Raw genomic sequence first — 13,122 nt, forward strand, 5'->3', positions numbered from 1 at the left:
TTTTGTTCTTTTTTTTTTGCTTTGTAATTAGTATATTAAGGAGACATTCATACATTTCATTTGCTTAATGCTGATACCCAGATTTAAGCTTGTGAACATGATTTTTAAACATACAATTAAAGCTATTCATCATAATTTGCTATACTATCAACATTAAATTACAGTTACTTCAGAGCATAAGTTAAATTGTTTAAAGTAACCCCATAACACACCTAAAAAACACCTTCCTATCTCATACATGCAAATTAACTTCTCCACGTAAATGTCTCTTCACTCTAAAGTACCCTGCTCCCAAAGTCACTACTCTGAAGCTTAAAAGAAAAGTGTAACCAGGACTGATATATATATATATATATTTTTTTTTTAAAAGATGGCACAGCAGAAGGGAATGCAGTTCTACAAGTGCAAGCCCTCAAGCAGCAGCATATGATAAACCCCTTCTTTAGAGAGGTATCCTTTCTATCAGTGATACCACAGGACAAATTACATAGCATGCCATCTTCAAGTAACAGTTGAGGCAATAAATGCAGAGGCATCACAATGAATCCCACTTAACTGTAGACCAAAACACTTCTCTACAAATTCTTTGTCTGATTGCCAATTAAATACAAATTTTAACTTCATAGCTTAACAACTAAGGGTCATACACTGAAGTCAATACAAACACCTAGCATTTCAGTCTGAGCTGTTTCATATACACAGAGCTGAAATTAATTACAAGGCATGGCCTAACAAATGCTAGGGGATATTTTTTTTTTGAAGTAGTTTTTACAAGTATTAACTTTATCTTGCACACTGAAGTCATCATACATACAGGACAAAGTCAGAGCTTTTATACTTGAGTTTATTCTTCATTTAACTTTTAAAACACTACTATAGTTGAATATTAACACAAAAACAATAGCAAGTAGTGAGCTATGATTATAGTCCTTCACTCATTCACTACTGCATATAAAATGCCAGCAATGTTACTCACTGGTCCCATTAAGAGGTCTGACACTGAACACCACCCCTGGGATGATGTTCATCATCCACATAGGCTTCTCCATTGTAATGGCGCCATCTTTCCTGATTTGGATCAAAGTCCGCCAGTTCTTCCTGGTCCATTTCACCAGTCCCTTCTACTTCCTTCTTCTCAGGTAGGAGTTTTTCCAGCAAAGAGAGTTTATCAGGAGAGAGAAAGCCATTCTCAGGAAAGTTTACCTTAAATTCGGTGATTAGGCAACCCTTCTCATATGGTCTACGATAAATTGACATGCCTTCATTTAGCACACACTTGATATCTCCACGTTTGACAATTTGACCTGGCTGAGAGGTGATGACGAATGGTTCAGTTGTCAAGAGTAGATACTGGCTTTTGAAAGCCGCACAGTGCTTTAACCAGCTGTATGTCCATACACATGAAAAGGTCTTCTTGCCGAGTAAAAACAGCGTGGTCCTTCTGATCTAAAACAATGGACTGGTTCCAGTCCTGGTTCTTGGTCTCCTTCACCATGGAATGTTATCTTCTGGCCATCCTTCATGCCTTTGTCAATATGAACTTCTAGAATCTTCTCTCGAACTATCTTCCTCCCATTGCAGCTTTTACATCTATCTTTGGGACTGATCTGTTCCCCATGGCCCTGGCACTCCATGCACACAGACTGAATTTGCTGAACCATTCCCCTGGCACTCCATGCACACAGATTGAATTTGCTGAACCATTCCAGGTCCTATCTGATGTATTTTTATTTGCATTCCAGTACCTCGGCAAGTGGGACAACATTCGACTGCTCCTTTCTTACCACCTCAGCCTTCACATTTATCGCAGATCACGTTCTTTTGCAGAGCTAGTTTTCTTGTTGCACTATTAAATAAATCTTCTAAGGTTACTGAGAGCTGATGCACATTTTTACCTCTCCTTTCTCTCTGCATCCTTCCTCCTCCTCCAAAAAACATATCAAAGATGTCCATGGGGGAGCCAAAACCACCACCAGCTCCACCTTCTTTAATTGCCTGTTCTCCTCCTTTGTCATATAATTCCCTTTTCTTTGCATCAGAGAGTACTTCCTAAGCTTGAGAAATCTGTTTAAACTTCTCTCCTTCGTTTGGATTCTTATCAGGATGGTACTTCAAGGCCAGTTTCCTGTAGGCCTTTTTCAATTCCTCTTGGGTGGCATTGGGTTTGACCCCCAAAACATCATAGTAAGTGGTTTCTTTTACCATTTTCTACAGCCAGTGAGAGGGCCGAGGCCGGTGTGGGAGAGCGGGAAGAAGCGCGTTGCTGGACGCAGCTCGGGCAGCCGCTGCTCCTCCGCGTCTCATGGAGCATTCTGGAAAGTTCCCTGTTTTGTTCTTTTAACTTAATCTTTTCATCCTCTAAAAAGTTATTCCTAAAATTGTAACTATGTGAGGTGATAGATGTGTTAACTAATCTTACTGTAGTAATTATTTTGCAATATGTACATATATCAAATCTTTACATTGTATGCCTTAAATTTATACAATGTTACATGTCATTTATAACTCAATAAAAGTGGAAAAAATTAAAAGATCTGTTCATATTAACAAGTCCATTACTTAGCAAAATAAAATTGGACTCTCTTAATGGATTCCTCAAATACAAAAATATAAAAATTTTTTTTTAAAAATTTAAGTTATTTCTAGCATAACGTTATCCTGAGGTTGATCAGTTAAGAATGTATTTTGGTGTGTGTGTGTGTGTGTGTGTGTGTGTGTGTGTGTGTGTGTGTGTGTTTAAGATTTTATCTATTTATTTGCTAGAGAAAGAGAGAGAGCACAAGTAGGCAGAGCAGCAGGCAGAGGGAGAGGAGAAGTAGGCTCCTGGCTGAGCAGAGAGCCCGATGCAGGGCTCGATCCCAGGACCCCGGGATCATGACCTGAGCCGAAGGCAGACGCTTAACTGGCTGAGCCACCCAGCCATTCCAAGAATGTATTTTGTTAAAAATTTTTGGAAGGCTTTTGCTAAGACAATTATGTATATCCTGAAATTTTTGATAGGTAATTTAATGTGATAAGGAAATTAAGGAATAGAGGATATTTAATGTATTTCTTTTACATGAATTTTTGAGTTTATTAATTTTTCAATTGTTATAAAAGTAGAAATTAGATCTTTAGTTTTCTTCAGTGTTTGCAAATCCCTTGTATTTCTTTTCTTCTTTTCCTTTTTTTATTTTTTAAATGTCATCAGTTATCATTAAATAAAAATACACTAAGTTGAATGTTACAGGTTACATTTTGGTAATTTTTTTTAATCCTACCTTTGAACAATATGGTTTTCTTGGAAAGGTTTTTCACTGTATTTTTATCAAGGTATAATTACATACAGCAAATTTTATTATATATTTCTACCTATTTTAACAAATGTATATTATTGTGTAAACACCACCACAAGCAAAATGTACAAGTTTCGTCATGCCAAAAAATTCTCCCATACTCATTTGTATTCAATCCCTCCCTCATCCCTAAGCACTGATCTATTTTCTGTCCCTATAATCTTGTATTTGCAAGAATATTCTAAAAATGGAGTAACACAGTCTTTTGAACTTGGGATATTAGAGAACCATCCAAGTTGTTGTGTGTACCCTAGTTCATTCCTTTTTATTTTTGGGTAGTGTTCCCCTATATGGATGTGTCACAGATTGTTAATTCATTTCTCAGTTGAGGGATGTTGGAGTTGTTCGCAGTGTTTGATGATTACTAAGAAACTGCTGTAAAGATTTGTTTTTCAAGTTTGTGAGTGAACATAGCTTTCTTTCTTTTTTTTTTTATTATGTTCTGTTAGCCAGCATATAGTACATCAGTAGTTTTTGATGTAGTGTTCAACAATTCATTAGTTGATTATAACACCCGGTGCTCATCACAAGACATACCCTCCTTAATACCCATCACCCGGTTGCCCCATCCCCCCACCCACTCCCTTCTATAGCCCTCAGTTTGGTTCCTGGAGCCCAGAGTCTCTCATTGTTTGTCTCCCTCTCTGATTTCTCCCCATTCAGTTTTCCCTCCCTTCCCCTGTGGTCCTCCGTGCTATTCCGTATGTTCCACATATGAGTGAAACCGTATGATAATTGTCTTTCTCTGCTTGACTTATTTCACTTAGCATAATCCCCTCCAGTTCCATCCATGTCCATGCAAATGGTGGGTATTCATTCTTTCGGATGGCTGAATAATATTCCATTGTATATATGGACCACATCTTCTTTATCCATTCATCTGTTGAAGGGCATCTCAGCTCCTTCCACAGTTTGACTATTGTGGACATTGCCGCTATCAACATTGGGGTGCATGTGCCCCTTCTTTTCGCTACTTCTGTATCTTTGGGGTAAATACCTAGTAGTGCAATTGCTGGGTCATGAACATAGCCCATACCTTAGGCAAATACCTAAGAGTGAGATCGATTGATTGTATGCTATTCTTTTTTTTTCCAGATATAATAATACATTGTTTTCTACCTTTAAATATTTTACAGTTCTTTTTCTTAAATTTTTTTATTGTTATGTTAATCACCATACATTACATCATTAGTTTTGGATTTAGTGTTCCATGATTCATTGTTTGTGCATAACACCCAATGCTCCACGCAGAACGTGCCCCCTTTAATACCCATCACCAGGCTAACCCATCCCCCCACCCCTCTCCCCTCTAGAACCCTCAGTTTGTTATTCAGAGTCCATAGTCTCTCATGGTTCATACCCCCTCCGATTTCCCCCCCTTCATTCTTCCCCTCCTGCTATTTTCTTCTTCTTTTTTTTTTCTTAACATATATTGCATTATTTGTTTCAGAGGTACAGATCTGTGATTCAACAGTCTTGCACAATTCACAGCACTCGCCATAGCACATACCCTCCCCAATGTCTATCGCCCAGCCACCCCATCCCTCCCACCCCTCCACCACTGCAGCAACCCTCAGTTTGTTTCCTGAGATTAAGAATTCCTCATATCAGTGAGGTCATATGAAACATGTCTTTCTCTGATTTACTTATTTCACTCAGCATAACACCCTCCAGTTCCATCCATGTCGTTGCAAATGGCAAGATCTCATTCCTTTTGATGGCTGCATAATATTCCATTGTGTATATATACCACCTCTTCTTTATCCATTCATCTGTCGATGGACATCGTGGCTCTTTCCACAGTTTAGCTATTGTGGACATTGCTGCTATAAACATTGGGGTGCACGTACCCCTTCGGATCCCTACATTTGTATCTTTGGGGTAAATACCCAGTAGTGCAATTGCTGGATCGTATGGTAGCTATATTTTCAACTGTCTGAGGAACCTCCACACTGTTTTCCAGAGTGGTTACACCAACTTGCATTCCCACCAACAGTGTAGGAGTGTTCCCCTTTCTCTGCATCCCCACCAACATCTGTTGTTTCCTGACTTGTTAATTTTAGCCATTCTGATTGGTGTGAGGTGGTATCTCATTGAGGTTTTGAGTTGGATTTCCCTGATGCACAGCGATGTTGAGCACTTTTTCATGTGTCTGTTGGCCATTTGGATGTCTTCTTTGGAAAAATGTCTGTTCGTGTCTTCTGCCCATTTCTTGATTGGATTATTTGTTCTTTGGGTGTTGAGTTTGATAAGTTCTTTATAGATTTTGGATACTAGCCCTTTATCTGATATGTCATTTGCAAATATTTTCTCCCATTCTGTCGGTTGTCTTTTGGTTTTGTGAACTGTTTCTTTTGCTGTGCAAAAGCTTTTTATCTTGATGAAATCCCAATAGTTCATTTTTGCCCTTGCTTCCCTTGCCTTTGGCGATGTTTCTAGGAAGAAGTTGCTGTGGCTGAGGTCGAAGAGGTTGCTGCCTGTGTTCTCCTTTAGGATTTTGATGGACTCCTGTCTCGCATTTAGGTCTTTCAACCATTTGGAGTCTATTTTTGTGTGTGGTGTAAGGAAATGGTCCAGTTTCATTCTTCTGCATGTGGCTGTCCGATTTTCCCAACACCATTTGTTGAAGAGACTGTCTTTTTTCCATTGGACATTCTTTGCTGCTTTGTCGAAGATGAGTTGACCATAGAGTTGAGGGTCCATTTCTGGGCTCTCTATTCTGTTCCATTGATCTATGTGTCTGTTTTGTACCATACTGTCTTGATGATGACAGCTTTGTAATAGAGCTGGAAGTCCGGAATTGTGATGCCACCAGCTTTGCTTTGCTTTTTTAACACTCCTCTGGCTATTCTGGGTCTCTTCTGGTTCCATACAAATTTTAGGATTATTTGCTCCATTTCTTTGAAAAAAGTGGATGGTATTTTGATGGGGATGGCATTGAATGTGTAGATTGCTCTAGGTAGCATTGACATCTTCACAATGTTTGTTCTTCCAATCCATGAGCATGGAACGTTTTTCCATTTCTTTGTGTCTTCTTCAATTTCTTTCATGAGTGTTTTATAGTTTTCTGAGTACAGATCCTTTGCCTCTTTGGTTAAATGTATTCCTAGGTATCTTATGGTTTTGGGTGCAATTGTAAATGGGATCAACTCCTTGATTTGTCTCTCTTCTGTCTTGTTGTTGGTGTATAGGAATGCCACTGATTTCTGTGCATTGATTTTATATCCTGCTACTTTACTGAATTCCTGTATGAGTTCTAGCAGTTTTGGGGTGGAGTCTTTTGGGTTTTCCACATACACTATCATATCATCTGCAAAGAGTGAGAGTTTGACTTCCTCTTTGCTGATGTGGATGCCTTTGATTTCTTTTTGTTGTCTGATTGCTGTGGCTAGGACTTCTATGTTGAATAGCAGTGGTGATAGTGGACATCCCAGCTGCGTTCCTGACCTTAGGGGGAAAGCTCTCAGCTTTTCCCCATTGAGAATGATATTGGCTGTAGGTTTTTCATAGATGGCTTTTATGATATTGAGGTATGTACCCTCTATCCCTATACTCTGAAGAGTTTTGATCAAGAAAGGATGCTGTACTTTGTCAAATGCTTTTTCTGCATCTATTGAGAGGATCATATGATTCTTGTTCTTTCTTTTGTTAATGTATTGTGTCACGTTGATTGATTTGCAGATGTTGAACCAGCCTTGCAGCCCAGGGATAAATCCCACTTGGTCATGGGGAATAATCCTTTTAATGTACCGTTGGATCCTATTGGCTAGTATTTTGGTGAGAATTTTTGCATCCATGTTCATCAAGGATATTGGTCTGTAATTCTCCTTTTTGATGGGGTCTTTGTCTGGCTTTGGGATCAAGGTAATGGTGGCCTCATAAAATGAGTTTGGAAGTTTTCCTTCCATTTCTATTTTTTGGAACAGTTTCAGGAGAATAGGTATTAATTCTTCTTTAAATGTTTGGTAGAATTCCCCTGGGAAGCCATCTGGCCCTGGGCTTTTGTTTGCTGGGAGATTTTTGATGACTGCTTCAATTTCCTTAGTGGTTATAGGTCTGTTCAGGTTTTCTATTTCTTCCTGGTTCAATTTTGGTAGTTGATTCATCTCTAGGAATGCACCCATTTCTTCCAGGTTATCTAATTTGCTGGCATAGAGTTGCTCATAATATGTTCTTATAATTGTTTGTATTTCTTTGGTGTTGGTTGTGAACTCTCCTCTTTCATTTATGATTTTGTTGATTTGGGTCATTTCTCTTTTCTTTTTGATAAGTCTGGCCAGGGGTTTATCAATCTTGTTAATTCTTTCAAAGAACCAGCTCCTAGTTTTGTTGATCTGTTCTACTGTTCTTTTGGTTTCTAGTTCATTGATTTCTGCTCTGATCTTTATTATTTCTCTTCTCCTGCTGGGTTTAGGCTTTATTTGCTGTTCTTTCTCCAGTTCCTTTAGGTGTAGGGTTAGGTTGTGTATTTGAGACCTTTCTTGTTTCTTGAGAAAGGCTTGTATTGCTATATACTTTCCTCTCAGGACTGCCTTTGCTGTATCCCAAAGATTTTGAACAGTTGTGTTTTCATTTTCATTGGTTTCCATGAATTTTTTTAATTCTTCTTTAATTTCCTGGTTGACCCATTCATTCTTTAGTAGGATGCTCTTTAGCCTCCATGTATTTGAGTCCTTTCCAACTTTCCTCTTGTGATTGAGTTCTAGTTTCAAAGCACTCTGGTCTGAAAATATGCAGGGAATAAACCCAATCTTTTGTAGCAGTTCAGACCTGATTTGTGACCTAGGATGTGATCTATTCTGGAGAATGTTCCATGGGCACTAGAGAAGAATGTTTATTCCGTTGCTTTGGGATGGAATGTTCTGAATGTGTCTGTGAAGTCCATTTGGTCCAGTGTGTCATTTAAAGTCTTTATTTCCTTGTTGATCTTTTGCTTAGGTGATCTGTCCATTTCAGTCAGGGGGCTGTTAAAGTCCCCGACTATTATTGTATTGTTGTGTATGTGTTTCTTTGCTTTTGTTATTAATTGCCTTATATAATTGGCTGCTCCCACGTTAGGGGCATAGATATTTACAATTGTCAGATCTTCTTGTTGGATAGACCCTTTAAGTAGGATATACTGTCCTTCCTCATCTCTTATTACAGTCTTTGTTTTAAAATCTAATTTGTCTGATATAAGGATTGCCACCCCAGCTTTCTTTTGGTGTCCATTAGCATGGTCAATGGTTTTCCACCCCCTCACTTTCAATGTGGGGGTGTCTTTGGGTCTAAAATGAGTCTCTTGCAGACAGCATATTGATGGGTCTTGTTTTTTAATCCATTCTGATAGCCTGTGTCTTTTGATTAGGGCATGTAGCCCATTTCCGTTCAGGGTAAATATTGAAAGATATGAATTTAGTGCCATTGTATTGCCTGTAAGGTGACTGTTACTGTATATTGTCTGTGTTCCTTTCTGGTCTGTGCTGCTTTTAGGCTGTCTCTTTGCTTAGAGGACCCCTTTCAATATTTCTTGGAGGGCTGGTTTTGTGTTTGCAAATTCCTTTAGTTTTTGTTTGTCCTGGAAGCTTTTTATCTCTCCTTCAATTTTCAATGACAGCCTAGCTGGATATAGTATTTTTGGCTGCATATTTTTCTCGTTTAGTGCTCTGAAGATATCATGCCAGTCCTTTCTGGCCTTCCAGGTCTCTGTGGATAGGTCTGTTGCCAATCTAATGTTTCTACCATTATAGGTTACTTATCTCTTCTCCTGAGCTGCTTTCAAGATTTTCTCTTTGTCTCTGAGACTCATAAGTTTTACTATTAGATGTCGGGGTGTTGACCTATTTTTATTGATTTTGAGAGGGGTTCTCTGTGCCTCCTGGATTTTGATGCCTGTTTCCTTCCGCACATTAAGGAAGTTCTCTGCTATAATTTGTGCCAATATACCTTCTGCCCCTCTCTCTCTTTCTTCTTCTGGGATCCCAATTATTCTAATGTTGTTTCGTCTTATGGTATCGCTTATCTCTTGAATTCTGCCCTCGTGATCCTGTAGTTGTTTATCTCTCTTTTTCTCAGCCTCTTTATTTTCCATCATTTGGTCTTCTATATCGCTGATTCTCTCTTCTGCCTCATTTATCCTAGCAGTTAGTGCCCCCATTTTTGATTGCACTTCATTAATAGCCGTTTTGATTTCGATTTGGTTAGATTTTAGTTCTTTTATTTCTCCAGGAAGGGTTTCTCTAATAACGTCCATGCTTTTTTCAAGCCCAGCTAGTATCTTTAAAATCATGATTCTGAACTATAGGTCCGACTTCGTACTAATGTCCTTATTGAGTAGGTCCCTGGCAGATGGTACTACCTCTTGTTCTTTTTGCTGAGGTAATTTTTTTTCATCTTGTCATTTTGTCCAGAGGAGAATAGATGAATGAGAGAACAAAATGTTAACAGGTTAACAACGTCCCCAGCAAATATACTCTAAACAAATCAGAAAAGACCTGAAACCAGGGGAAAAGAAAGGGAAAGAAAGAAAAAAGAAAGAGAGAAAAAAAAGAAAAAGGAAAAGATAAAAACAAACAAAAACAGAACAAAACAAAAAAAACCAGTATGATCAAATATGATCAGGCTAGTGCAAAGATCAGTGCCACACCCTAGATTTTGGGTGTATTTTGGTCTGTTAGAAGAAAAGTGCCTCCTAAAATTTTAAAGAAAGAAAGACTTATATATGTACAAAATAAGGGTTGATACAATGAAGGGATGGAAGATGACTGTAAAGATGAAAATTATAAAAGATTTTTTAAAAGGAATTTATAAGATAAGTTGTTTGAGAAAAGAAAGAAGATTTTTTTTTAAAGATTTTATTTATTTATTTGAGAGAGAAAATGAGAGTTAGCACGAGAGGGAAGAGGGTCAGAGGGAGAAACACACTCCCTGCTGAGCAGGGACCCCGATGTGGGACCCGATCCCGGGACTCCAGGATCATGACCTGAGCCAAAGGCAGTCGCTTAACCAACTGAGCCACCCAGGCACCCAGAAAGTAGATTTTTTTTTTTAAAAAAAAGGGAGAGAATGTGATCAGGCAGGAGACTAGAACAAAGCCATACAGTAGTGATTTAGGGTATATTTTGATCTGTTAGAAGAAACCGTATCTCAAAATTTTAAAGAGAGAACAACTTATATACATATGCCAAAAATAAGGGTATCTACTATGAAGGGATACAATATGACTCTAAAAATGAAAAATAAAAATTTTTTTTTTCAAAAAGGGATTGATAAGATGTTGGTTGAAAAAGGGAAAAAGAAAAATTCAAAAAAAACCCAGTTAAAATTAACTTTGAAAAACTAATGAATCATGGTAAAAAAAAGCCATGAATTCTATGTGCGGTATTCCCCTAGTGCTGGAGTTCTCCCGTTCTCCTTGATCGGTAAACTTGGTCTTGGCTGGCTGTTCCTGCTGATCTTCTGGGGGAGGGACCTGTTGTCGTGGTTCCCAAATGTCTTTGCCGGAGGCGGAATTGTCCCTCCTTTCTGAGTCGGGGCTAAGCAATCTGCTCGGGTTTGCTCTCGGGAGCTTTTGTTCCCTGCAAGCTCTCAGTACAGCTTTGGAGGATGAGAGTGAAAATGGTGGCCTCCCAATCTCTGCCTGAGGAGATGAGAACTTGGGGCCCCACTCCTCAGTGCGCCCCCAGAGAAAAGCAGTCAGTCACTCCTGTCTCTCCGGTCTCCGGCCGCACTCCATGCTCACTGGCCTGTGACCGAGCGTTTCTATCTCTGGCACCCGACTTGGTGTGGAGTCTCCAAACCCAGCAGATCCCTGCCGTGCACTCCCGCGCCGCTCCTTCTGGGGGAGGAAGGAGAATCTCCCCGGATCTGCAGCTTGTTGGGTCCCTGCTGGAGGAGCAGTGGCCCGACTGGGCCGCGGATCACAGTTTATGGCATCCCTGAGCTGAGAGCCCACTCCTCGGCTCCGTCTCTGCAGCCAGCTTCCCTGCTCTGATACCTGGGAGCTCTGCCACACTCAGGCACCCCTGGTCTTTCTGTGACCCCGAGGGTCCTGAGACCACACTGTCCCACGAGGGTTCCACCCCCAGCTTAGCCACTGCAGCGATGTCCCTCAGCGGAGCCGACTTCTCAAAGTTCCAATATTGTGCTCCGCAGCTCTATCACTTGCCAGAAGCGGCCAACGGAGGCCCCCTCCCCCACTCTCTATCCTCCCCAATATCGCCTGGGATTCACTTCTTCGCACGTCCTACCTTCCAGTAAGTGGTCGCTTTTCTGTTCAGAGAGTTGTTGCTATTCTTTTCTTTGATCTCCTGTTGAGTTCGTAGGTGTTCAGAACGGTTTGATCCCTATCCAGCTGAATTCCTGAGACCAGATGAAATCCAGGTCTCCTACTCCTCCGCCATCTTGCTCCGCCCCCCTGTATGTTATTCTTAATTTTATAAGAAACTGCCAAGCTGTTTTCCAAAGTGGTTGTACCATTTTGCATTCCCTCCAAAGTGTATTGAGTGTTGTTCTACATCCTTGCCAGTCCACGATTCTCTCTCTCTCCCTTTTCTTTAAGGCATTCCAGTAAGTGTGGAGTTGTATCTCATGGTGGTTTTAGTTTCATTTCCCTAATGACTAATGATGTTGAGTATCTTTCTCTCTGCTTTTTGCCATCAATATATTTTCTTTGGTAAAGTATATGTTCAAATCTTTGGTTCATTTTTTTATATTTATTTATTTATTTATTTATTTATAAAGATTTTATTTATTTATTTGACACAGAGAGAGAGACAGCCAAAGGGAACACAAGCAGGGGGAGTGGAGAGGGAGAAGCAGGCTTCCTGCCGAGCAGGGAGCCCAATGTGGGGCTCAATCCCAGGACCCTGGGATCATGACCTGAGCCGAAGGCAGACGATCAACGACTGAGCCACCCAGGCGCCCCTTTGGTTCATTTTTTAAATCCGTTATTTTTTATTGTTGGGTTTTGAGTTTCTTTGTAATTTTAGATACAAGTGCTTTATCAGATATGTGATTTGTAAAAATTTTCTCCCTATCATGGCTTTCAAAGAGCAGACATTCTTAATTTAGATTAAGTCCAGTTTATTTATTTGTTCTTTCATTGTGCTTTTGGTTTGTATATAAGAAATCATTGCCTAACTGAAGGTCACAAAATCTTCCATTTTTTTGGTCAAATTTTAGAATTCTAGGTTTTATATTTATACATGTGATCCATTTTGAGAATTTTTTGGTACAGTGTGAGTTTGGATAAAGGTTTTTGTTTTGTTTTACTTATCTGTTTGTTTTTTGCCTATGGGTATCCCATTGTTCCAGCATTATTTATAGTTGGAAAGACTGTCCTTTATCCACTGAATTGACTTTTTGCCAACAGGCCCTATATATTTAGGACTATTTCTGAATTCTATTTTTCATTCCATTCTTTTTCATGTTTATTCTTTCTCCAACACCGCTCTTTTGATTACTGTAACTTTATACTAAGACTGGATGTGAATCTTCTAACTTAGAAGAAAATGTGTATTCTGCTATTTTTTTGTGGTTTTCTCTTAATGTCAATTAGGTTAGCTTAGTTAATACTATTCATGTCTTCTGTACTTGGTAACAATTTGTCTACTTGTTCTGTCAATCACCGGGAGGTGTGTTGAAGTCTCCAGTTGTATTTGTAGATTTGTCTTTTTCTCCCATCAGTTCTGTCGGTTTTGGTTCATGGACTTTGAAGCGCTGTTGTTAGGTGCATACACATTTACATTTGCTATGTCATTCTGGAAAAGTGACCCCTTCATCATTAAGTAATGTCCATTTTTATACT

The 13,122-nt window shown here is 39.4% G+C and overlaps 1 protein-coding gene and 1 pseudogene across 4 annotated transcripts in view; one reads left to right on the forward strand and one right to left on the reverse strand.

Annotated features, from left to right (window-relative positions):
• The window catches only part of CAMK4 (calcium/calmodulin dependent protein kinase IV), a 220,865-nt gene that overhangs the window by 94,240 nt on the left and 113,503 nt on the right, over nt 1–13,122 (forward strand). The window lies entirely within an intron of this gene.
• Nucleotides 985–2,210, reverse strand: LOC114208737 (dnaJ homolog subfamily A member 1-like; annotated as a pseudogene).

The sequence above is a fragment of the Eumetopias jubatus genome, unplaced genomic scaffold, assembly GCF_037043125.1.
Source record: "Eumetopias jubatus isolate StellerSeaLion01/CBP00866 unplaced genomic scaffold, mEumJub1_p1.0 scaffold_5, whole genome shotgun sequence".
NCBI lineage: Eukaryota > Metazoa > Chordata > Mammalia > Carnivora > Otariidae > Eumetopias > Eumetopias jubatus.